At 38.2% G+C, this 27,909-nt stretch overlaps 1 protein-coding gene across 7 annotated transcripts in view; it reads right to left on the bottom strand.

The window, feature by feature from the left end:
- Positions 1-27,909, bottom strand: part of lpp (LIM domain containing preferred translocation partner in lipoma) — a 138,690-nt gene that overhangs the window by 89,914 nt on the left and 20,867 nt on the right. For 2 of the 7 annotated variants that reach the window (XM_077534294.1, XM_077534291.1), the window contains exons 5-6: positions 25,540-25,633; positions 5,181-5,227 (exon numbers count right to left, since the gene is read on the bottom strand). The gene's annotated coding sequence lies outside the window, so the exon portion shown is untranslated. Of the gene's footprint in view, positions 1-5,180; positions 5,228-13,626; positions 13,672-22,775; positions 23,275-25,539; positions 25,634-27,909 lie in introns of those variants that run through there. The other 5 variants (XM_077534289.1, XM_077534293.1, XM_077534290.1 and 2 more) reach the window with 5 other exon arrangements.

Raw genomic sequence — 27,909 nt, 5'->3', positions numbered from 1 at the left:
GATAATCGGGATCTCTGTTTTGGCCCCTTTCCAACCAAAGATGTTGAATGCCTGACTATCTTGTCCTATAAGCCATTATATCTGAGGTGTGTTAAGAGTAGATTTGTCCCGATAACAAGGTCCAAACAAGTCGGGCTGACAATCTTGAATATTAAACATTTTCAATATTTACAAACAAAAATCTTCAAGTGGGTATCTAAGCAGTCAACTTTCGAGTCATTTCATTCTGTGGAATGTGACGTGAATGGAATGTAACCCTGACTGAAGAACAAGGAAGCGACAGTTAAAAAAATATCTCTCTTACCTCTCGTTTTTTGTTTAAAAAAAAAAAAGAAAAAAAAAAGTGAATTCCCCAGACGCCAAGAGCTATTTCCTAAATAAAGATTTTTCTTGACAACAACGCTTCCGCCTCTGGTCTTCTTCTGAAACATCGGTGCAAAACCGGGAGTTTCTGTTCTTCTTCATTTTGGAGAGAACATGTAAAATTTCTGCCTCAGAAGACTTCATTTTGAGATTGGATAGTGGGAAAGAATTTTTTATGTGTGTGGTGGTCTATGTTGAGATTGTCAGAGCAGATAAAATACAGCTACAACTGTTGCATACCTGATTTTGCATCTTTATGTTTGAAAATTTGTTGAAACCATTTGAAAAATCCTTTGCGTGTTGTACCAGGTCTTGATTCTTCAAAATGCTCACTGAGCTCTAAAGTCTCCATACTTGCGGGATTTGCAAAGCTTTCACAAGATTTGCAGAGATCTTGTGCGATTTGTAGACATTTCCCAAGATTAGCAGAGGTTTGTCAAGATTTGCTGAGGTGTTGCGTGATTTACAGAGATTTTGTGAGATTAGTAAGTGTCGAGATTTGTAGACATTTTGAAGATTTGCTGAGGTCTTGCACAATTTAAAAAGTTCTGTGAGATTAGTAGTCTTGAGATTTGTTGACATTTTGAAGATTTGCTGAGATCTTGCGCAATTTACAGAGTTTTTGTGAGATTAGTAAAGGTCTCGAGATTTGTAGACCTTTTGAAGATTTGTAGAGGTCTTGCAGGGTCCGAAGACGTTCCGTAATATTTGGAAGGGGCTTGTGGTATTTGTAGATGTTTGTCTGTCAGGGTGTGTTGACAATTCATGGGATTTGCGGAGGTCTTGCAGAATTTGCAGATACCTCGCTGGATTTGGAGACATTGCGCGAGATTTACAGAGATGTAACGGGATTTGGAGATGTCTCGTGGGATTTGCGGGTATTTTGAAAATTTTTGTCTAGGTCTGATAGTATTGTCAGAAGTCTCAGGATTTACAGATGTTTTGTTAGATTTGCAGAGATCTTACAGGATTTGAAGATGTTCTACAATATGGCCATGCAGGATAAAAGGTTTGCTGAAGTTTCAAGATATTTGGAGAGGTCTTAAGCGATCTTGAAGAGGTTTTACAATTTTTGTTCAAATCTTACTGAATTAACAAAATTTTGAGAGGATGTGAGATTTGCAGAAATGTGGGGAAAGTGTTTTGCCAGGTTTGCAGGCTTTCCGTAATTGTTGCAATATATGAGGAGGTTCTGCATGGCCTGTAACAGCAGTTTGCTAAAAGTAGATCATTTGGCGCATCTTTTGAGAAATTTGGATTCAGACTTCTGGACAACTTCAAAGATATTTGAATGCAGAGCTTCCACTTATCCATCAAAACATTATTTGGGTGAATTTTCAGGAGCCACTCGGATCATAAGCATAAATTCACAGGTAGGAGAAGATTACAAAAGAGAACGCCAGGACGCGCTCGAATGAAAGCGGGACTTAAAAGTACATCTATGAAAAGATGTTTACCCGGCAAAGAAAGCAGCAATCACACAATTCCATAAGCACTTATATTCTCAACACAATCAACAAACAAGCCCTTCCGTCAATCTCAAACGTTTAAATATCCTATAGTGCGTTCTTGAAATTCACGTTGGCAGCCGGCCTGGCGACTCATCCCAGGGTTTGGACGGCAGCACGAAGAAATCTGGCCCCCAATTCAGCGTCAGGAATGTGAGGAGGCGAAACCGACAAGCATCCATCGCTGGCACGGTTTACGCCCCCCCCCCCCCCCCCCCACACACACACACACAAAATTTTTCGAAGGAGCAACCGCAGGAATGCAGAGATGCTCCTGTGGATGTTTTAACACATTAAAGCTCAGAACAGAGCTCGTTATTACCGTGGCTGTCAAAAGAAACTCGCAGTCACTTGCGTAACTTTTTTTAATGTGTTTTTTTTTCTTCTTCTTCTTTTTACTTGACTGGGTCAGCGGGTGCGAGGTGAATGCAATGACAGTCGACTATGTTTAGCCCTAACTACATAATTGCTCACATTTTTTTTTTCCTCTGCTTTTTACAGAAAGAGGTGCAGCGGTATTCTTGAGGAGGAACATAGATGGTTATCAAAGCGTGTGAAATGAAGGGAGGGGAAAAACATAATTGTTTTGTACGAAGAGCATTCACAGCCACTTTGTGCCACATTTATACCGTTCATCTTTCACAGTAGTGGATGTGTACTTGTAGTTCTTTTTGTATAATAATAGTTGTCAGTGATTAAAGTTTAGGCAGAGTGGTTTGTGGTGTTTACAATTTCACATTATTGCTTGCATAAAGAAGTTGTTTTCATTATTGTGTACAGATAAAATATATATTTTTTTTTTTCATATAAAATGGAAACAAAATTTGCATTTGGAACCGTTTATCTATTACGCACTCGAAAACACAGAAAATGTGGAAATGTTCCTTTTTTATTTATAAATTATGCTCGAAATGATTTATTTTTTCTATAAATAGATCAATTTTAATAGTTTCCTGTGATCTGGCATAGTAATTTTAAGATTAAAAAATAAATGCCTTCACAATCCAAACGATGAATATAATGTGTTTGTAAATTAAATTTATCACAACAATTGTTTTTAAATTGACTAAAAATGTCTTCTTTTTTTAGGTAGATAACTGTAACATTCTAAACATGGATTTGTAGTACTTTGCATCTGAAAATGTATTTTGTTTAGAGAATTTAATTGCATTTTACAATGCTAGAAGGTAATATAACTTTTAATTAAAAATTACCACCTTTTTCTGTTTATCTATATTTCTAATAAATACTACAGATGACATTTCTGTTGTTTTGCACAGGGGAAAAAAATGTATTGATTAAGTGGAAAATTAGAACATTTATTTTTGAATTTGTGTGTGAATCATACTCGTTCGGATGTTTTAAAAATCATCCGTATAGATTATTCTAATTTCATTTATAACCTAGAGGAAAATAAATACTTTAACAGACATGTTGAAAAGGTTGATTTTTAAAAACAATTTTTAGACATTTTTTTTATGACCCTGGAGCTGTTTAATTATTTCCATGCTGTCCTATGGGAGTTTTTTTTTTTTTCTGAATACAGTGCAAAAATGACCACCACAGCACATCAAGGGTTGAAAAGTTAGTGAAGGACATTTAAAAAGAAAAAAAAAGAAAAAAAGAACGAAAACATGCCGTCAATAATGGATGACAATGAAAAAATCATGCCCCTTAAATGTCACCAAACCCTCCAAAATATGACATAAAATATACATCACGTTGTACACCACCCACAACATGTCCAAACAAATGTTACAAAGAGAGCACTGCATCACTTTAGTTATGTCCTTTTCGCATATTGTGTTATAGTAGATGCATAAACACAGAGCGCACGGGTTTGTTATTACCAGAAGAATAAAGAATCACTCTTGGAGCACCTGTTCAACCAGCAGCTGGCCATCTGTTCTTCAAAAAATATATATTCGACATTTTCATATTCAGCGACAGTAATGCTTGTGCGCGCACTTTGGAAAACACGTTGTGTGTTTATTATCCACGGGGATGATAAAAGATTTCAAGGACAATTTGTCACACTTTAAAACGCCTTTTCCTGACTGGCACCACAAAATATTCCGAATAATGGTGACTGACAGTTTTAATTGTATTTTATTTACAAAAACATGAAGGAGAACGTTGCCACCTCAAATTTTATCAGAGAGCTTTGGCCTTTGGCATGTTGCTTTTTGACCTAATAAGCAGATAGCTAACAATTCCTCGAAAAAAAAAAATAATAATAATAATAATAATAATAAAAAAATAAATAATAAATAAAATAAATAAATAAATAAAAAAGGGGTCAAACGCTTGCTTCAAGCCGTTTGCTGCCACTCCCAGTTAAAGTTTATGGTAAAACCTAAATATAAACTAAGAGAATTACACATCATGTAATTTAGTAATTGAGTACTCCTGAAAATGCTTAATGCTATCACACAATACAAAATGCCATAGACAGATCAGCTAAATTAGCAACAATATTGTGGTAAGTATATTTGGTATATTTGAATTCAAGCAACCATAACGCATGCAGATAGAGCATATAAATGTACTAACATGCATATATTTTTTATCTTCAGCAAAAAAAATCACTAATATTGCAGACACGATTTTAGATACGAGTGTTGTGAGTTATGTGCGCCGACACAAATGAATTAAACTTCTAAGTCAAGGCACCAATGTATTACAGAACTCTTGATTATTTAAACACATGGTGGGCCGGATTAAAGAACGCAACGGGCCATATTCGGCGCTGAAACTTTTTTTTTTTGCCCAGCCCTGCTTTCGACGAAAGGCATTTCTTCCGACTGAAAACAAACCGCTTGCATCAATTAGCGTATATTAAGGCAGCATTACGGACAGTAATTAATCCTTCATTGAATGAGTTGTTATCTCTCAGTAGCCGATTCGCTGCCGAGTATTGTGTTGTGTTGTTACGTGCTTCTAACACTAATAATGGTGGCACTCCAATTGAATTGAGAAAGAACAGTCTGAGCATCTTAAAGCCTTATTTCAAAGAAAACATCACCACGTTAAGTCTTTTAACTTCAAGGACGTTATTATATTAAACTTTTTTTGAAGGGTGGAAAACAAGAGAATTTGTAAAAACTGTTGAAAAATAATTATTTTGATAAACATGTTTTGTATTCATGTACTTGGACCTTGAAAAAAATGACAGAATACTGTGATAATATCATATTGTGAGAACCATGATTGCCACCTTGAGTTATCTTAATTATTTTGGATTTACTAAGAAATAAATTCTAATGGTATTCTAGTCAAACGAATGAAAAAAAAATAAAAAATACTCACCAAAACTTTTAACAGAAATTGATGGCAGTTGTTGCACAATGCGGCACCTGAAAGAAACAACGCAACACACATTCAGTATCAAGCTGGTGAACAACACGACGAGTACAAAAAAAATATATGTCGTTTGTTCGTCTACGTTGTCCAATCTCAGGTGGCGAAAGTTTCCCTCTCGCGCTCGGCTCGTCGCTTTTTCTTCGCCAAGTTCGCATTAAAGTGCAACGCAAACAAAGTTAAACAGCAACTTTTGACTGCAGGGGATAAATTGAGAAAGATAATTGTGAGTGAAATTGCTATTTCTGGTGCGGGGAATGTCCTACATTCGCTTTGGATGCAGGTAAAAGTGGGGGCGTCATGATTTCTGTTTTATTTCTTCTTTTTTTTTTTTTTTTTTTTTTTTGGTGTCTCCAGGGCCCCCCAAAAAGATGCTTGTTGCTCTCGCTGAGGAAGCCTTTTGTTCCCGTAAATTGACAGTGTCAGTTTCCCACATGGCAGCGTATACTACAGGGAACAACGGCAGCGGCGGTGGGATATAACACAGATGCTCCGCACGATGGGCGTCAGTCAACGTGACAGTTGTTGTTTTTTCTCTTCTTTTAAAATAAAGGGAGGAGGGAGGGTGGGTATGTTTTTTTTTTCTGAACTTCCTAGCCGAGGAAGGCGAGGAAGGAATAGGAATTATTACACCTACACTCCCCCTTTTTCCCTTTAGGATGCCACGCATCTTCTTCTTCTTCTTTGTACTCGCATCATAATTACTGGTGGGCGCCAGTTTGGATGTGATCCAGGCCGCCTCCTTCGCACTTTTTTTTTTTTTTTTTTTTTTTTGCAAGTATAATTTTCTGACAAGCTAGACTTTTTCTCAACTTTTTACTTGTTCGCGTGTTAGGGAACAAAACAGTGGTGTTTATTTTTCGACAAGCGCAGCGAATACAGAAACAAAAAAATGGCAAAAACTTTTTGTGCCCTATTTCGAAGGTGTGCCAATATACGATGTTTTTTTATTATACTGTATCTCAATACACTTTCAACACTCTGATATACTGACAAAATGTATAAAGATATTTTTGATACAAAATTTACTCTAATTAAAATGCAATATGTTATACAGTCTTCCCTAGCTATAACGCGTCTCACTTTTCGCGGTCTCGCGGATTTTTTTTTAAGTGCAATTTTGCATATTTTTTTGCAGTAATATACCCATTTTATAAAATTTATGAAGGTTTGAACATTGTCAATGTTTGAACAAGAGAGAAATGTGAGAACATGTAAATGCCTCAATGAGAAAAGTGTATAAATTGTGCGGTCGGGGATTTTAGAGCCTTAAAACATTTATAAGAGTTGTAAAACATAAAGCTAACTACTTCGCGGATTTCATTTATTGCGGGTATTTTTTGGAACCTAACCCCCGCGGAAAACGAGGGAACACTGTAATCCCATTAAAACAAATTACGACTGTCATTTTTTTTTTTTTTTTTACCAATTATCCATTGAGCAATGGAATAATCTGAATTTTATTTCCCATTAATCAATTATCTCTGTTTATTTTGAATTTTTTAATTTATTTAAAAAAACAACCAAACATTTAAGCAATAAACACACGAGCAAGATTGATCGATCATTTTTTAGAACTGTCATTGAGTGGTATGTTTTTTGTTTGTTTGTTTTTTTTTTATAGCCGAGTCATAGTTTTAGTAGTTCACTCATCAATGCAGACAAATTGACACTTTTCGCTTTGTCAAAAAAGTTGACTTGACAATTTTATGGGTACCGCATCTTGGTATAATATCGGATTGACGTGCAAAACGGGCTTACAAAAAAATAAAAATAAAAATAAAATAAAAAATAAAAAAAAAAGCTGCTCGAGGAGGCAAAACTTGATATCACTTGTATCTTCACCATTTCCTACAACCAAAAACTTTTAAAATCATTTCTCAAGTACAGTACAAGGTTTTTATGAATCATCCACAAAAATATTACATTGCAATGTATTTTTATTCAGTTAGATAAGGAATAAAACGAGCAAGGCTTTTAATTGTTCCACTTATGTGTATTGAAAGATGACAATTGTCCGAAAGCCTTGAGCAAAAATTCATCACCAAAGAATTGATGCTTCTTTCTGGCCTTTCTTCTGTTGCTACTGCTATTTTTGTGAACTACATTTAAGACGTTTTGCTTTGTTTTGGGGTTTTTTTTTTTCCCCCATAGACCATGGAACCTCCATGGAGACCTGCTCCGATTGGCTGTGGACAAACCCGATTGGGCCGTAATACTCTCATAGCCTGAAAATGGTAGCGCAGAGCCAATGAAAAATACATAGATCCAAGAACACACCTGGCCTTGTGCTTGTGTATTTATAGCCTTGTTGCAGCTAAAGTGAATGTTGGCATCCGCTTTGTCAATTACACAAGGGAAACAACCGATGAACTCAAACAGAAAAACCTGACCCTTTTTGTTCAAATAAATAGCAAGGCAGCAGAGGTTGTTATGTCAAGTGAGCGCATTCAAAGCAATAAGACTCCAGTGTCCACTTAGCGTTGTATTGTTTTTAAGCGACCATAAATAAGCGTTGTGAGAATGTTTAATGCTCTACTTGACGCCTGTTTCATTCATCAAAAGAAAAGATTCGTTCAGACATGACACGAGGAGAAGCGCCACACTCCCCTGCCACACAATTATGATAACATTAACAACACAGCCTGAGCTCTTAAAACGCACCACCAATAAATGGTTTCCATTCGGTTAAGCCAACTTTTTTGTTTGTTTGTTTTGTTTTGAGCCTCGGAGGAATCTAATATAGGTTAATCAGAATGAAGCTACAAATGCAAACAAAAAGACAAATGAATTGAGACTGACGAGTGTTCCATAATGGATGCCTTTTCACAGCTCTAAAATGTCGGCTATTGTTGAAGCAATAGAACTTTCATAATGTTCGTAAAACAATAGATGCCAGGGTACTACAATATCTGTTGGGAAAAATTCAATACCTTTATCTTTTTGTGTAGTCTGTAAGAGACAGGTAAACAATCTATTAACTCATTCAAACCCAAAAACGGATAAATACATCGTCCATTCCCAAAAACGTATTTATACGTTTTCTGTTTTTTTTATGCAAGATCATACAGAAGGCCTTGATACAGCTTCTGACATAAAATGGTGGCTTAAAACAATGGTAGTTATTACAAAAAACAGCAAGCAGGTGGCAGCAGCGTATAAGAGATCATTTTGCAACAAGCTCTTTTTGGCAGTGTTTTCACCAGGAATGTGAATCTCAATGAAACTTAGCTATATTCTAATGCCAATTGCTGCAAAACGAAAACAGATACAAACATACTTTTTTTTTTCCCCCTGATAAAATAAGAGACTATAATCTTTCTTTTGGTAGGTTCCATGTTTTTATACCACAAGAACACAATATTTTGCGGGCCTTGCGAAATCATTCAAAATCCAGCAAAACAGCCGGGAGCGAAGGGGGTTGCTTCCGTCAAAATGGCTGGGAGTGAATGAGTTAAGGGTAAAAAAAAAAATAAAAATAAAAAAAAATAAAAATAAAAAATAAAAAAAAAACCTGTGCGCACCAAGTCTCAAGGGGTTTAATCCAGAAGTGAGGTCTCGTGAGTACGCTGAGGTCTCATGCTGACGTCAGGTTTGGCAATGTTCCGAACTCGAGTTTTGAGGTTTATTCCCTTTTAAGAAACCGCATTGGTGCAATCAAACTTTTAAAGGTGGAAAACTTTTAGTTTAGTGGATGACTAATCGGTGAATGAAACATTTTACGGTGATAAATGTTTGCCTTACATCACACGCACTGGCTAACACAGGGACATAAAGCGGCGCACCAGCGTGATGTATGGAAGCTGTGTGAGGACTTCACTCCCGTGTGTAACGTTGCCACAACACACACACACACACAGGCGGCCAAGAAATGATTTGGGTCAGTAGGTAATTGCATTCTGGGACCACGGGGGACTTGTCGGCAATTAATCCCGCCGACGACGAACCGGTTGAAATACGCGTGCTCGTCCCGTTTGCCGCCGTGTCAAAACGGTGAGGTATGTTGACACATTTTGACTCAGCACAAAGTCCATAAAAAGACTGTGATGTTGCGGGACCAAAAAAAAAAAAAAGAAGTTGTTTTATGTTAACGGAAAATTATAGCTCTTGACACACAAGTCAATGCTAGCCTCAACTATCATGTAGGCCAGGGGAAGTAAAATCCAGCAGTTTTTATCAATATCAGAAGGCGGCCATTTTGCCACTTGCTGTGACGTGAAAATGACATCGAAGTTGCTCAGGTCTCAGGTAACAACCGAATCACAGTTCAGCTTCAGAAAACAGATGAGCTGTGATTGGCCGTTGCCTGAGCCCTGAGAAAGTGGCAAAATGGCCGCCCCGAATGGATAAAAAAAAAAAAAAAAAAGTTGGATTTTGCTGCGTAACATATTTAGACTAGTGAGTTCACATATAACATCGTCAAGTCGCCAGTTCAGTCGCGTTAATCCGCACGATAGGTTTTAGGGTTTAGGTTACGGGAATTTTTAGTACACTTTGAAAGACATGTATAAAATGTTTAGTTGTGTTGTCTTTAAGTAACTTGCCTGCTAGCTAATGTATGCCAAACAGCACACTATCATGAAATCGCATGAAAAAAAAGGTGGGCCATAAACTGTCAAACAGAAAAGGTCATTAATTCACCAGTCCCTCAATGATCATCATGTTAATCATGTCTGACTTTCCGCCACCTCTATTTTTCAATCAACTTAACCGTTGAGATGTAAATTAAGGCCAGGGCTCTAACTCTCTTAGAAAAAAAGTTTACCTCATGTAACATCTTTCAACAAACTGTCGAGAAGGAGGCTGGAATTTATTTAAAATGTTTTCCTAATTATTCTAAAAGAAACACAAGAGTTTGTTTACTATGGGAATGCTTGAGCTATTGTTGCCCATAAGTATGACATCATTGTGAGACCGGAACCAAACACCAGTATGACAAAAAGGCTTGTAACTTGGATTTACTGTACGTCTTATTCTTATATAGTATATTCAACTTTCCTGGTCAAAATGTTTCCCTTTTCCACCATAAATGTCACATTTTCTTCATATACAAGGTTAATATATATTATATAAAATAAAAAATAAAAAAATAAAAAACATGTTGTTGTTCCCTTTCGTCCTTGCTGCTTATGTCATCCTAACATTTGCGTACAGTTATGTTATTATTCCAAATGGTGTGGTGTGTTTTGGCAACAGGCCGCCACAGTCATTTGAAACATCTTTAGAGGCTGGCATCTGGGAGTGTATCAGTCACACACAGCCAAAGTGTGTCCCATTAGCCTGCAGCGGCCCGGCTGCCTAATCTCAGTTTAATCACTTAGCGGCATCCCATGCTAAACGAGAGGGGAGGAGGACACCGGAAATGTCATTTCTGGCACAGCGCTAGTTCGGCTGTCCGAGGCGGTTAGCTTCATGACGATGCATTTCCTTGACTGGTTAAAAATGCTCATTGACAGGAAGTGGAAATGTGCGCCAGAAGACTTGGCACATATGAAAAGCTTTCATTTTGACTCCAAACATCAAGTGGCACATGCTCGGCAACTTTTTACTGAAAAATTGTGACTTTTTTTCACACAAAAAATGCTTTATTCTCAACAAATACTACTTTATTGCAAAATTGTAAATATATTATTGTGACTTTATTCAAAAATTCTACCTTTGACTAAAAAAAATAATTCCTTGTGAATTACAATTTCATTCTCATTACTTCTAAAAATGTCTCTTGAAATTAAATGTAATTTCTTGAGATTAAGACTTTATTCTCATAAAAATATGAAGTTATTCTTGCAAGATAGCATCATACTCAAAAATACAAATTTATTCTTTCAAAAATTACAATTTTATTAAAACAAAAGATATTCTCAAAGGTGTATGCATCCTTTGTGACTGAAAAGCTCAAAACAAGTTTGAACTTATTATTATTATTATTTATTTTACAAATAGTCTTATGACCTTGATTTTATCTTTTAAAATTACAACTTTATTCTTGTAAGAGCCCAACTTTGATGGATAAAAAAAAATAAAAAATAAAACAAAACAAAAGTCAAGTATTGCTGTTTTGTAAATCGCTGGCATCAGGCCGAAGCCTCATAAATCCCAATTTTAAAAATTTGGTCAGTCCACACATGTATGTTGTGGGTGTTACTTTTACCAATGATTAACCAATCTAATAACATGTTGCAAAATGACTCTCTTTTGATGATGCAACAGTTGAACAAACATGCCGATTTTGGGGTCTCCTGAAAAGTGACAAGATTGGAGGTACACGTTTTTGATAAAGGCCTGGATGAGAAGAAAACAGAGGCCACAGGTAACGCTAGATTGAAGCCTCAGAGAGCGCACGTTTATTAAATCAGCCCAGCCGGCTTGAGGGAGAAAGGGGAGAGGGGGCAGCAAATCCAAAAATCCTTCAAAAGTGCTTAAAACCCAAGAGGAATAAATGGAAACACGCTGCCACCATAATGGCACATGTGCGTATAATCTCCAATCGGCACTCTAAAAGCGTCAACAGTAAATAGCTGTTTGGGAAGGGGCTAGCATTGCTTAAAGATGACTTTAAGCAGGAGAAACAGAAAGTAATCAAAACCTTTAATGTGATTAATGACATACAGATAATCCGCGCTTGAGCTGGGTCAGGATCGGCGGCGTTGTAATTGCTCTCGTTAATCACGTATTAATTTGTTGACTTGTTGAGATTTCTTTTCAGACGACTTGCCAGCATCTTCAAATTAAGGATGAAAGTTTAAAAAAAAAAAAAAAAAAAAAAAGTGAGGCCAGATCATGTGTCTGAATGATAGACCCGACGGTCAGTGGGACTTTTTAGAACACAAATTATTGTTAATTAAAAGAACTTCGCTAAAAACTTTACTTCATGTAACAATTTTGAGAATGCTTGTCATTTAGCCGTAATCAGAAAGACATGGTAGTTAAAAAGGTTACAATTTATCACATCAATTCCCAGACAGCAATGTCTGTTGTCATGGCATCTTTACCAAAATTCTGTCAATATTTTCAAAACATAGAGACCCATGTTCACCAAAGGGTGAAAAAGGGGCTTTTCAAAATGTGTAGAAGTTGGCCTGAAGGGAAATTTTACAATTCCAAACGAGCTATACATGTATGACAAGTAACTCGAAGTCTTTATACCAGCAGTGTAAACAGGCGTTCACCTAGCTTCAGAAGTAAGAGATAATTATCGCACAATAACATTTTGGGGGGTTTTTTTGCGTTGAAATGGTAATTGTTTCTTTTTTAAAATACCAGACCTATTTTCAAAAGGTCAGTCATACAAATTAATGCCCAGAATGTTTCCTTTTCATTTCAATTAGAAACATAATAGATTGATACCAGCAGGGTCAGCGGTCGATAAACTAGCTTCAGAGCTGAGCAAGGTCTAATTTTTCGAAGACAAGTGTTTTCTGCCTCAAAATGGAAATGGTTAATTGCATGCTTTTGAAAACCTTGCTACCATGTAAACAAACACCTGAATCGCCAAATTTTCTACCGTTTTCCGTTCAGAACAGCGCCTTCATTTGGAATGTGACATTGCTAGCATGTAGCTACAACTTGACGAGTGCGCAATAGCAACAGGTAAATGATAAATTAGGTCAAAGATTCAAAATATTATTAACTTGCAATCTAATGGACAAAACACTTTTTTGCAGTTTTTAGTTAAACAAGCGCTATGGAATATGATATGACACTGTTCAGCTGGGGGAACCAAATAAAATTTACACATCTAAATGTACGTTTAGGATGCAAGCAGGATGAACCAGCGCTAGCTAAATCAATTTTCACAGACAACAATTTTCTGGCTTGAAATGAAAAAAACATTTTCAAATTGTCATTGTTGTGGGAACAAATGCTCAAAAAGACTTTTTTTTTTTTTTTTTTTTTTTTTTTTTAAATTTGCTGTTACAAAGCCCTTCAGAAAGTGACATTGCTGGCCTGGAGGCACAACTAGACGGGTATGATAGCAGCAGGTCCACGGGTGCTTAATCGGCTTCAAAGCCGCAGCGATAACTTGGTAGCCCCTCGCGCCAAACCGACAAGATAAGGACATCTCTCGGCCCTCGCAGCCAAGTCAAAGTTAGCGCTCTCTCTCATCCCCAATTCCTCCTCACGTGTTCTCCACCCCGCCCGTGTTTGAAGTGTGAACGTTGGAGCTGGAAGGAAGGAAGGAATGAAGCAAGGAAGGAAGGCAGGAAGAAAGGAAGGACAGCACTCTTAAAGGTACAGTCGCTAACTTCAGTCTTCAAAGGTCTCAGAGACAGCCAGAAAATTGTAGCGAAATCAGTTTGTTTTTGCGGTCTCGCAGCAACCATTTTCAGCCTTAATACACACCAGACTGCAGCTTCTTCAAGACACTATTAATCAATAAAAAGGAGGTACTCACAGTTTCTTTGGATCAGGGAAGCGCAACAGGAAAGCAAATGGCAGACAAAGTTGTGTGCAGCCCAAGTGACTCACATCCCTTCTCTGCTGATCACTGTCGAGCAATCGCAAGGAGGTAAACATTTCCAAATATGGAGAAAGTATGAAGTCAGCAATGGAGGGCAATGTCACTTTTGGTTTGCTTTCACTGGGAATGTCAAGAGAGAGCCAGTACTGCGGTGCATATCTTCGAAATCAAAATATTGGAAGCTGCAAGCGGCGATGAACGGGCCCTTGCAACTCATTTTTCATGGCAAATTCTCAGCATGAGCTCACAAAAACGGTATGGCAATTTAGCCAATCGCTACGAGTGTACCTAGTTAGGAGTACGTTCAGTACAAGCCCTGAAATGGTCTGTAAATTATTGTCGCAAACCAAAATGGCTGACAAGCTATTCAGTTTGGGTCCTTGAGACTTTTTCATGCGTCCAGTTATGATAAACATGTCCATCAATTTTGGTGACGGCTAGCAAAACGGATACCTTGAGTCTTAACATTTCTCTCACTTTCAAGTTCAGGAATGAACTCTAAAATGGCCGTTTCAAACAAAAATGGTACACTTTCTGTTGAATTCATTGCATGGTCCTTGAAACATATCCGTGCGTCCAGTTATGATAGACGTGTCAATTTCAATTTCATTGTTTAGTGTTTATAGGCGTACGGTATGACTGCAAAAACTTCAAGCAAATTTTCAGCAAATTTTCAAACTTTCGAGTACTGGAGTTCACAAAAAAAAAAAAAAAAACAGCTTTAAACCAAACCAAACTGTCCAATTTTGCATTCAATATCAGGCATAGGACTTTCAGACTTTTTTGTGTGTCCTCTCATGACAGACAAGTCCATGTTGACTGATGGAACTGCTGTTGGGGGCAATTTATTAATTTTTTTTCTCAAGTACTGGAAACCACCTCAAAATGGCCTCATCAAAACAAAATGGTTGACTTCCTGTTCAATTTAGGGCTGGGGTTCTAAGGACTTTTTTTGTATTTCCTATTGAATCTCAGCAACATGGATGAAACTAGTGTCGGGGCTATTTTTTTCTAGAGTTCTGAGAATCTAAACAAAATGATCAATTTTAAATCCACCAAATGATACAAAAAAACTCAATCGACGAAATGATCAAACTCTGACGCCATGCTTCCCCCGCAAAAACGTCCCTAAAAAGTGTTGCCCCTTTATCTACGATAGTTTGTTCGAAATCTGAATTATACAAACTCTGGTAGTCACAATGGTACATTAAATGCAGGCAGTAGCAAGCAAAACAACAAAGCGCTTTCTCATGTTTTCATAACAGGGCAGCAGTTTGTCCCCCAGTAACTCCAATTGATGCTTGAATGAAAGACGCGTCCTAGAAAAATGCTTCTTCACAGGGTGTTTATCCCACTTACGAATTGACTTACTTGCAATAATTACAGCGCATTCCGCCTGTCCGCCGCTGCCTCCTCCGCTACACCCCCCGGTGGCTCTATTTCGCAGAGAAAATTAATATCCAAGAAACTTGTAATCTGCTCTTGCGTAACAGGAATTTGTCTGTGGCTTTTATTGCTCAATGTTGCAGGATACATCATGTGTTTGCTAAATGCGTGTTTGCCGCATGCAGCACAAATCATCGCTAGCGGACGCTCCAAAAGGAGGTTTGCGTCCGCGGAGATTATCAGAAAGTTCATACACTTGCTTTGGACAAACACGTAGAAAGTCGAATCCACTACATGTCTTGATGTAATGGGGTATCAACAAGCCCTTTTCGAACTCCATGATCCACCATTTTTTTCCCTGTGTCTTGGTTATGTACAAACAGCCACTGTATGAAACAATGGTATCAAGTGATCTTGCAATTTTCTAACTTTGGAGGTAGTATCCAAAGCCCCTTTTTCACACTGATTGATTAAGCCACCATTTGTGTTTTTCTAAACAGAAAAGTACCAATGAGAATACCATTAACGTACCATATTGATAAGCAGTATCGTTAATGACAGTAGTATTGTTAAAATGTTAACCTACCCATCCCTAATTGTGAGTATGGCAAATAGCATGACATCATGAATGACTTCAAGTCTGAAGTCATTCATGGAAAACATTGGCTCATTACGCCCGATTACCAGGTTTCGCACGGCTACGTTGAAGACATGAACATGTGATTGATAGCACTTCACAGAGCACTTGTGAAATTAAGTGCGCACAAGAGTCACCGAGCGCACACTTTAGCATTGTTGGCGCGCCTCACTTGCATACGCAGCGTGTTGCAACATATCCGTCGTGTGGGTGTTTAATGGAGGCAAGGGGGAATATTATTTGTATTGTTCGTTCTAAACTAACCCCTCCAGAACAGTCAAATTAATCTCAAGTACTTTACCCAACAAAATCGACGCATCCGTTCCATGAGAACATGGCAAAAGAAGATCTACATTTCCTTTACATACTGCATGTTAGCGTTTATTAGCGTATTTAATATTTAAATAAATTAGGGGACAGAGTTGTACAGCGCATTATAAATATGTTACATTATTGGTTCATCAACATTAAATATGATGTTAATATAGTACATTAGAGGTATTACATGTGTAAATATGTATGATAAATGAAGCAACTATGGTGTGGTTAAGTTAGAACATTGATTTAAAAAAACATATGGCAAATTGTAGGTAATCAATACATTGAATATAATATAAATATACAACATTAGAGATACAGTTGACACTCTCATACAGTAGCCGCAGATTTGTATAGTCGCTGAACATTTTTCAATTTTTTTTCAGTATTTTTTGATTTGTTTTTTTTTTTTTTTGTTTTTTTTTAGGGGGTTGTCATGACTACTACTTCATCTTTCTTTTGGCAGTTGGTAAATTTTTGTATATTACTGTGGAAGCCACATGCTAAAGCAGCAAGCTCTACTGTCCTTAATCTCGGTTTTTGTAAAATAAATTTCCCTCAAAAATGCAACTTATTTTTGTTTTGTTTTCTTCATGATGAATTTTTTTTGACTGGTGCGATTTACAGTATACCCGGGAGCGACTAATAGGCCAAAAAATTTGGTAATAGCTTTCATGTTCAATGATTGAAGATACACTGTGAATTACGTTTGTCAGTAAATCCACAGTCTAGTCAAGAGGACTTAAAATGTGGAATAAAACGGAGTCTGTCTTTCCTGAGCTGCTGTTAATATCACCTTCATCACTGCTGACCCCTACGGCACTCCTGGGGAGTCATCAGGCTTTAATTATACCTTTTTAATCACTACAATGTAATCTGCAGAGTAAACGGACCCTCTTTTTTTTCTCATACATTCACACTCATAATCTGCTACTTTGATTAACAAAAGCGCTCATTTCTTGCCTGTGAATGAACGTCAGTGAGTCGTCTCCCTTGCCGTGTTTCACCCGAACCCCTGAAGAATTCTTCCCTCTTGGAATCGCTGTTTATCATTATTCTTGTCGCAAATGTATCACTTTTTGGGCGCCTCAGTGTGGCCTAACAACAGTTTTCAGGCGTGTGTAACGTTTAAGAATGCTTTGAGATATCTAAACTCCCCAAAGTCCTTAAAAGTTAGCCTCACAAAACCAATTTTACTGATCAGCATGAAATTGAGTAAACTTCCATCATAACAGGATGCACGAAGAGTTGACAAATATTTGGTTTGAAACTAGCATTTTAGGGTGAACCCTATAGCTTTAGTAGCCCAGTCTGCCGGTTTCACTCAGGAAAATGCGCTTTTTAAATACAGGATTTAAACAAACAAACTACCTCTCAATTTACAGATGTGGGCTTCTCTTAATTTCTAGTGGTGATTTTGTCCTAAACCCCCAACTCCCCAGCCTGTATTTTGCCATTTTGTGTTTGTTTTGTAAACAGCGAGACGTTTCTATGGAAAGACAGTGTTTACACCCCTCCAGCCAATCGCAGAGCGGGGGGTGGTGTGTCGCAAACGGGGCTGTGTGAACGTGTCGGCTGCGTGACGTCACTCCCGCGGCAATTTGAAAGCACGCACAGATTATTTGTTTATTTTTTTCACTCGCTCACTCACAGACGCTTACATGTGTGAATGAGTCAGTGAAAAAGAAAAAAAACCTGTTTGCGACACGCCACCCCCCACTCTGCGATTGGCTGGAGGGGTGTAAACACTGTCTTTCCACAGAAACGTCCCGCTGTTTACAAAACAAACACAAAATGGCAAAATACAGGCTGGGGAGTTGGGGGTTTAGGACAAAATCACCACTAGAAATTAAGAGAAGCCCACATCTGTAAATTGAGAAGTAGTTTGTTTGTTTAAATCCTGTATTTAAAAAGTGCATTTTCCTGAGTGAAACCGGCAGACCGGGCCTTTAAAGTTGGGGAGAAAATGGATTAGAAACCACAGTCACTGATATATACACAAAATTGTGTGGACATTTGCTGGAAAGTGAACTGCAAGTTTGGCGTTTTGTTTTCAAGCCACCGTTTTATGGTAAATTCCAGAAAGAAAAAAAAAAGAGAAAAAAAAAAGTCCCATCACCCTTTGTTGTGTCAAACACAAGATAAGTCACAAAATAAAAAAAATAAAAAAGAATTAAATAAAAAGATAGTGGTTAGCACTCCAAAACACAAAGCATCTCATACTCTCAGTACAATGCAACTATAAACGAGCCCTTTTTTCATTCAGTGCCATTTTGAACACCGAGAGCTGACGCAGACGTTTAACAGTGTGTTACAATGCTGTTACGAAGAATATATCAGTCTGAATAAGAACAGTATATAACTCGCATTGTGAGTGTCTTTCAACATCTTTTTTTGTACATCTGATTCATCACACAAGGCCGTTCGAAAAAAATATGTAATTTATGAGGTACTCTGCCTATTGCACAACAAAAACTATTTTCATGTTGTTGTTTTTTTTCCACAGACTGCACCGATCAATGTATTACCAAACCAAAAAATATTAAGGCCACTCAGAGAGTGCAGACCTCCTCATAGGCTCAAACATTTATTGCCCTTGAAATCAGCAATGAACAAAGACCTTGTAGACTCATAGCTGCTTTTAAAATGTATTTCCAAAATTGCTCCTTCTTACAAAATAACTTAATTATGACTACATCTTCACTACAATGAAATGTCCTTCAAGTGTAAAAATAACCCTATGGATAGCTAGTAGCGAGAAGCTAATGTCAGCTAATATCGCCAAACAATAAATGAACCAAATGTGTAGTGCCAGACATAATGAAATATTCCACATTTGATAACAAGTGATAGAACAAACAAAGCAGCTAGCAGCTAATGAATGTTAAGCGCAGAAAAATAGGTTAATAATTGTGCTTCAGCATTCCCACATATGTTATTTTGATTTTTATTCTCCACGGTGATTTGCTTGGGAAAGGCGAGGCATTCGGTACAATAATTCGAGATGATTGGACCATGCAACATCTTGTGCACATTTGTTGATGACCAATCACGGCAATGGATGAAAAAATCGTCTTCGGTCTCGTCTTGGGGAAAAAAAAAGAAGAAGAAAAAAAAAAAGCTCAAACATCTTTACCAGATAAAATTGCACGAAGCGCCTCTCGCTGTTCAACATTCAACAAGGAAATGGTGAGAAATTCTGCAAAAACAGAAATAATTGCAGCGTCCACTTGTTTGTGTGTAGTAGTAATATGCTTCTGTAAAAGTGCAACGTGCCACAAAACATAACTTACTTTGAAAAGCTAATAAGTATAAAATGTCTTCAAGGTTGAGAAGCGAACAGTATTGCGATGTCAATGCGCTTTGACTCGGCGTCAGAATAAACGAACGGGGAAAAGAGCCTGACTGTACTTGTTAAAAAGAGGACTCACACATAGTGTGAATTTCAAATCAATAATACGAACCCCATTCCCCCCACCCACCCCCGCCCATCTCGCCCCGGCACCCCTTGAGAGCAGCCGCTATCAAACCGCATACATCTGCGTCGCTCAGAACCGTTTCTGACTGCATTAAACGCGGCGGCGCTCTTTTAAAAAATAAAAAGGACACGTTTGACAGTGTTGATGATGTTAAAGTTGAAAGACGCTTTGAGCCGTGGACCCTCCTGGTGGGTTCATTGCAGTCGCTCAGGCACATTTTAATGGGGGTATGGCGGCGGCTCTGCGTGAGTCGACTGAGAGCTAAAACGTTATATGAAGAACTTTGAGAGGAAGTTTCAGCTTCTACAGGTATGACCAGCGTTATATTTAGTCAATAAATGGCCTAGCCAGGGTCCTACATTAAATTTTTTGGGGTAGTGACTCAGTCCGCCACAATGGTCATCCATGTTGTGGTTACCTCTACCATGCCCACTAGGAGCAATTTTAGGGTTCATTGTCTTGGAACGGTGGACCCTTTGGTACCAAACGGAGCTGGGATTCGAACCGAGCCACAACCACTCAGCATGACCGCCATATTGCTGCTGCCCTGATAGGATAACACCGTGTCAGCACCAGCTTTACACCGGTGTCAACTGCTATAAGCCCGGAAACAACAGCATGCCGATCTTGTCAAGTCAAGGTACCACCGTGTAGTGAACCCTGTCGCAGGGTTTAGGGATCAAGCCCCTACTTGAATAGCATAGTCCACTTCTAACATCAACTAAACATAACTACCATGAGTACCGATTATCATTTGTTTTCAACTGACTGCAAATATGTTGCGCAAGCGAGTACGATGCGCTCTAAACCGCAGCGTTGTTGTTGATGACCTTTTATGGTGCGACGAGAAGTGGTGGACGACCAGTCATCGGTCTATGAGATAAAAAGGGGGGGGGGGGGGGAAAGTATGCCAGTAAGAATGTTTCAATAGAGAGAGCAAAATGTGATGATTATATTAGGCAATAAGCATCCACTGGGACAAACTGTTGCTCTCACACAACCTTAATCAACCTTATAGGCAATGGAATTTCTTTACATTAACACTCTTATATTAATACTTAGTAGGGGTGTTAAAAAAAAATCGATTCGGCGATATATCGCGATACTACATCGAGCGATTCTCGAATCGATTCAATAATCGGCAGAATCGATTTTTTTTTTTTTTTTTTTAGGATTCACACCTTGAGCATGGAAGAATGTTATATGAACGGAACATTAAGCCTTAATATTTTATTTTAATGCTGTTCAAACATGAAACAGATTACAACCTCTATAAGACTGAAATTTCAGATAAATAAATAATACATTTTCATATAAATCTTACACTCTACAAGCTTACTGATTAGTATTTTCTAAATTTGAATGAAAAAAAATCGCAACAATCGACTTATAAATTCGTATCGGGATTAATCGGTATCGAATCAAATCGTGACCTGTGAATCGTGATACGAATCGAATCGTCAGGTACTAGGCAATTCACACCCCTAATACTTAGCAAATTAAAAAAAACAACAGTTTAAACTCAACTGTCATACAAGTGTAAAATGATTTGTGCAAAATATAAGACTTGATGCATTATAGGTTGGGAATCCAAATCACTGATGTAAACGAATAGCAACGCTTCACTGCACTGTACCTAATGAAGCGGCCCCGTGTGTGATAACAATTCACCTGCGTTCAACTTTGGCTGGGGCCTTGGCTCACTTGTGTGTTTTGCAGCAACATCATTATATTATCTACTAACTGCTAAGCAGTGATAGCAATTTATTACAACAAACATCGAGCAATAAAAAACAGCACAGTCTGCCTGGTGAGCATACTGCACCTTCATAATGCAATTCTGTGCAGTAAATCACACCTTTGCACTCCTATACACTTTTTTTTTTTTTTCAATTATTGCAATTTGCACTGTACCTACTTAGCTACCATGCTATATTACTCATGACTATATCCAAACATGTACATAACATACTTGTAGAAATGTTGTTGTATTACATGTTGTACATGTTGTATAAACTCTACATGCTAATTACTTCTGGTTAGATCTAATCTGCATTCCATTGCTTTGGATTCATACACAGTGAAACCAACTACTACAGGAAATTGTCCAATTTCACTTAATTGGTTAGAAAATGATTATTTACTACAAATGTTTCTTGGCTCATCTTCCTCTGGCAACGACAAATAGTATTTCTTTTATGAGATGTCAGAAGGTACAATTAACCTGTGTGCCTAATCATTAACAATCATAACAAAATAATAGCTTCGTTTTCAACTCAAGCCTAAACGTCACCCAAAGTTAGTAAACTTATGAGTAGATTGATACAAAATCCTCATTATTTCAGAGTTAATACATTTTTATTCCTGGTGATTCTTAGGTACAATATGTGCCTTGGCTCAATAAAGGTAGGGAACTGTATCTCTAGTGCAGGTGTGGCAAACTGCGGTCCTCGAGGGCCAGAATCCTGCAGGTTTTAGAGATCTTCGCAGCATTCCTTGTTGTGAATCAATGTTGTGCTTTATTTGATTTGTTCTGAGTTGTGTTTATGATGTATTTGATGATGACAGAAAAAATGACAGGTTATTGTTGTTATTGGTGGATACTTATTCATATTATTAGTGCAAAGCAACATTTGTTTTTCATAAGTCCTTAGCATAGTTTGAAAACCACTAATATAACCTGTTTTGACTCAAAACCTTTTCCAAAATAATAATAAAAATAATAATAAACTCATTATTGTAATGTAATGGTACACAACTAAAAGTATTAATTATCAAACTGGTTTCTAATGAGTAATAATATCATATTTAAAGCACCCGTGGCAGTTTGACGAATCTGCGTCTTGGACACAAAGGTTGGATTTACTTCAAACGGCTAACAAACAAGCTAACAAGCTCACTTTGCTGTTCTGATTTTCTCCCCGTAAAACAAATAAACTTTTCGAGACATTTTCTCTTCTCCCTGGCTTATCGTTACGTCTTCCGCAATGTCGAGAAGCCACTCGGCTAAAAACAGACACAAGCAGCCCAAGAGACGCCCAAAGTTTGAGGGGGGAAAAAAAAAAACTTTCCCCCAACTTCGTTTGGCTTCTTCTTGTTTGCTAGTGACTAGTTAGCACGGCTTGTCATGCTAGTTAGGCTATGAGCGTCGGCCCCAGGTGTGCCCACGCCCTCCTCCCCGCCATCCATGTCCGAATCTCGGCCCCACTTTAACATTCTTACCGCAGCTAACACGGAGCCCCAAAGATGAAGCAGTTTCTTACCCATCCGAGTTGTCTCCAACCGCACGTCAAACATTTCCTAAACCCTCGGCGTCAGCTCAACGCAACCGCGTCCGGTTCGACTCTGCTCGGTTCGGCTTACCTTTTTGTTGGGACTTTCGAGGATATCAAAAAAAGACAGGAAGACGGTCAGAATCCTCGGGGGGTGGTGGGGGGGGGGACAGCCGAAACTTCTTGATCCTCAATTATGGTAGAGTTTTGTGGGCAGTGACGTCACGCGGTGAAATTCCAAGCTGAGGTTTGCCCATGTAAGGCAGCAGGCCAGCGGGGACAGCCAGCCGGGACACCCCGCTCCCGCGCACCGTCACCCGGCCGGCTCAACGCCGACGCCCTCTTTTGCTTATGTGGAAGTATATATGTCACGAGAGGGACATTTAATTAAAAAGAAAAAAATAATGTTATTCATGAGTGAATTTTGACATTTTCATACAAAAAAAAAAAAACAACATGTTTTAGAAACAGGCATACGGAAAAGTCACAATAATGACAAATTAAGATGAATTTCAAAATGCCCACACTTAAATAATCTATCTTCTTGCATACCTGATTTAATATTAATAATTAAACGTTGGGGTTAGTGTTAACCGTTTTTAATAATTGTGCAGGCCCCTAGATACCATAAAAACTTCCCAAAATATGTTTTTGTGTTTCTGGGTGTATATGTCTGTTTAGATTGTCTGTTCATGATTTCATGCAAATAAATGCTAACTGCTTCCCCCTCTGCTCATCTCGATAGTTCAATGTCTTACAATGCTGACATTGTATTACAATACTGACATTGTATACTGTGCCTAAAAACATGCAAATACACATTGATGCTATCTTTTATGAAAACCAGCGGCAAACATTTCCAAGGGAATTGTCGCTCTGTCACGGGCTAAACAGGCAAACGAGCGGAATCGTCTTGTCGCTCCACTGCATCCGATCACATTGTGCTGCCAGCAGTCGAATAGTCTCTTGTTTTTTCCCCCCGATCAGGAAGCATAAACAGCACACAGATCCAGCACGCTGATAACAACCAAAGGATTTTGGCTATTTTAGCGTCTTAGTCGCCTCTTCCGCATAGGTCGCTCAAGTTAATCTCATTTGTAACGTGTGACATCTTAGTTCTTAATTTCCTTACGGGCCCGTTAGTGACGCCCCCTGCGCCCATGCAACTGGCAAAGCCGATTTCAAACAGAAAGCCCGCAAAACAAGAAGTCAAGTTAGCAATCAAAGAGCAATTAGAATGCTGCGTTAGAGGACGTCGGGAGCTTTGATGTCTCGCCTTTCCTTGATATGATGCCTTGCAATTTCATACATGAATGGGGGTGGGATTACGCTCTCAGGGTCCACCAACATAGATAAGTCGCACGACAGAGTTTTTTATCGCAACTTCCCAATTTTAGCAACAAGCCGGAGAGAATAACTTCAATTGTTTTAGCGGCTGGTACCGCGTTGCCGATAAAGGCTACATAGTATGTCACTATAGTCTTATGGCATATTTGAATGTTTACAAAAAATAAAAATAAAAAATGTTTGCAAGCAAATTCCTATTTCATATTAATTTGGTAACTGGAATTAAAAAAAATACTTCATTAATGATGCTATTAGGCTAACGAAATTCTACGTAGTGCCTACCATGACATTTCCACAGATCATGGCCATGAGCAGAAACTACAAAAGGTGTAAGCATCTCTATCGGGGTCGGGGATAAAGCCTTTATTTAGGATTATTTTTAATTAAACAATAATGTATTACAAATTTTGTTGAGTGAAAGTAAAAAGAAACACACACACGCAAGACGATCATTATAAAGAAATGGAAAGAAATGAGGCAGACGAGGGGAAACAATCAATGTAGAACAAACATGGATGCACAAAACATTGTGGGACGGCAATAATCTTCTACCAAAAAAATGGACTAGTAAACAAAATGCGGAGAACCTGGCAGAGCAGATGGAACTAAGAGGTCACGCAGCTTCCCAAAACTAGACATGGACGCACACAACGTTGTGGAGTAACCATATGTCAAAACCTAGTGGAAATACGTACTGTAATATGTATTGAGAATTGCAGTGAAATGTCAAGAAAGCAGACAGACTGAGTAGAACTAATAAGTGGCGTAGCGTTCCAGAACATAACGTTATATGCACACCACATTGTGAAACGACCGTATATCACAATTTAATGGGGGGAAAAAACTGACGACCAAGGATAATGCAGAGAAAAAATAAGAAGGGATACAGACAATGTGGAACAAATACGTGATATATACTTCAACGTCAGTCTACTCGAGAAATATAACTATCATGGCGACACAGACAAAAGAAGCGACCACAACAGTGTCTCCTGAAATGCTAATTGTCTCTAATTGAGACATTCGACTCCATATAGCGTTGGTGCTGCTGTTTTGACTGGCAACAAGGTTCACATGGGCTCAGCATGAACCTTTTTGTGTACGATAGCATCAATGAACTTGTAAATAGCTTGTACAAAGAAGATCGAGTAGCTTGAGGCGGATTAGCCGCTTCAAATGAGACATACTTGGAACCACGGGAAGATATTTTCTCACAGGTATGTAAACAATAAAGGCTGGGATGCTTTTCAGTAATTTAGCAGTAGGCTATGTATAAGCTAGCGTGCTAGCGAACACAAGCTCTACATTTCGCTGTCCATTTCAGTATTAAGACACAATTGATTAGCCTGTTGGAAAATGTGAACGTTAGCTTTGTAACTTATTCTAAACTTTTTTTTAACCAACTCACCTGTTGAACTGTAAATTCTCCATTAGTGGTGCCATCAGAGATCGCTTGCGGTTTTGCCACCCGGAAGTAATTGGGACGTCATGGTGAAAAGGTTCTATTTGAAAAGGAAGAATTTATTTGTCTTTTAGTTTATGACATGGGCATAAACAGATTAAGTTAACATTTCAATTTGTTCCAGGTCGGATATCCTGTTTGACTCGCAGGTTGTAACGCTGCCCACACACACACACCACTCCCCCCCCCCCCCTGAGATGAGTAAACCTCAAACACAGAAGTCGGCAGCTGCGCTCCTCACTTCCTCTTTCAACGTCTGATTGAACGCTCGCATTCTAAAAAAACGTCCACAACATAACTCGCGCTCGCTTGCGGCAAATAAACAGTTTCCAGGAATCAAAGGTGGGCGATTCGATTCACATGACTTGATTGGAATCAAACGGACATATTGGTCATTTGCACAAAATAGTGTGTTGACGCGGGCCAAGAATATTGTCATAATTGTCTATATCAAATGATGTATTACTGCGATTGGCTGGCAACCTGTCCAGGGTGTCCCCCGCCAACTGCCCAAAACCAGTTGAGATAGGCTCCAGCACCCCCCGCGACCCTTGTGGGGAATAAGCGGTCAAGAAAATGGATGGATGGAAATGATGTATTTCAGATTTTTTTCAAAATGTATTATTAGCCTGTCTGATATTACTAAATTACGGAAGCGTAAATCTCCCGTTTTTCTGACAAATTTTTTTGGGGAGCTTTGTTTTTTTTGAGTAATTTTATTTTTATTTTTCTGTTTTTCTGGATATTTTTTCTCTGTTTTACTGAATATTTTTTTGTGTCATAAAAAAAATATTTAAAAAAAACAGGGAAATATTCAGGAAAAACAGGAGGATAACTTTTTCAGAAAAATAGGAGGAAAAAATATTTTCAAAAAAACAGATTTAAAAAAATAATAATAATATTCCAAATAAAACAGAGCACCAATTTCTGTTTTTCAAAGTACTTTTTTGTTTACCTCTGAACTCAAAGTGACTTGCTTATTTTTTTTCTCCTGTTTTTCTGATAAATTTTTCCGTTTTTTTTTTTAGATATTTTTTTGACAGAAAAAAATATTCAGTAAAACAGAAAAAAATATTACTCAAAAAACAAAGTACCCCCAAAAATATTTGTCAGAAAAACAGGAGTGTTTTTTTTTTCCCCCCCAAGTGAATGCAATACGCTTCCGTACTAAATGGATGATTAATTCTTAAGTAACTAACCTTGGAGCAGAATAAACTTTTTGAAACAGAACAAAACAAAATTGTTAACAGAAGAAAAATATCAGTAACAAATTGGAAAGTGTCATACCGCTGTTCTGTGCTGTGCCCTGATTGGTCAGTCAGTGTTTTTTAGGGGGCGTGGCCTAGTTACAGGTCAGTTCTGATTCACACCCTGCATCAATATAATATGGAAAGATGAATCTAGTGATGTTTATTTTTTTGGGGTTTTTTTTTGTGCGTGTTGATTTGCAGGGAGAGGTGGCAGACTGAGAAAAACAAGACTTTTATAGCAGGCAGGAACAACAAGCGTGTCTGGGAAGCGCATACGCCGCCTTAATTAAGAGTGTAGATAGCGCAGATTAGTCTGCAAGCACAGCAGCCACGTTAGCGGGCGAGTCACGCCAAATAAGGAGCCAACAAAAAGTAGGCAGCAGGCAAGCAGAGTGACGACGACAAAAAAAAAAAAAAAAAAAAAAAAAAATGTCCCAAAGCCACTCATCAAACAAGTCGGCATCTTGATGGAGACCCCAGATTGCGCTAATGAATTCTAATTCTTGTGTTTGAGCATGTAAATCAAGCAATCCCCGCCTGGAGCTAGCGCGTTAGTCGAACGTGTATGTGGGAGTGTCGTGCTGCAAACCTTCAAAGCACTCGCAGTTTTGTCATTGTTGCCCCAAAATCGGTTGCGTTGATGTGCCGTGAAAAAAAACATTCAGCCATGTTTGAAAGCCTGACACTTTCAGTGATTGTGCGGTGAGGAATTTTTTTCAACATTTTCGTGGAAAAAAATACACCACTGAAGCTGAATTAAAACGTTTGCTTTGAGTATCAAAAATTTTCATGAAAGTTGCATGTCTATATTCTAAATTTTGGGCCAGTCTCTTGGCTTAAAATGTAGGACAATAATAACTAAAAAGCACTGCATCGGCCCCAAAATCGGCCGGCCCACCGGGCATCTGCCCTGTACGTCAGATGGCCAGTCCAGCCCTGTTTGGCATCCAACCAAAAGTGTCATGAAAGTCACACAAATTTCCCCAGCGATTAAAGACGAAATTGAACCCAATTTGACAAAACTATACAAAAAAAATAAATAAATAAAAAATTGGACAAAGGAATT

Source organism: Festucalex cinctus, chromosome 10 (assembly GCF_051991245.1).
Source record: "Festucalex cinctus isolate MCC-2025b chromosome 10, RoL_Fcin_1.0, whole genome shotgun sequence".
NCBI classification, from domain to species: Eukaryota; Metazoa; Chordata; class Actinopteri; order Syngnathiformes; family Syngnathidae; genus Festucalex; species Festucalex cinctus.
The sequence above is the reverse complement of the archived record's forward strand: the minus strand, read 5'-3'. Positions and strand labels throughout refer to the sequence as shown.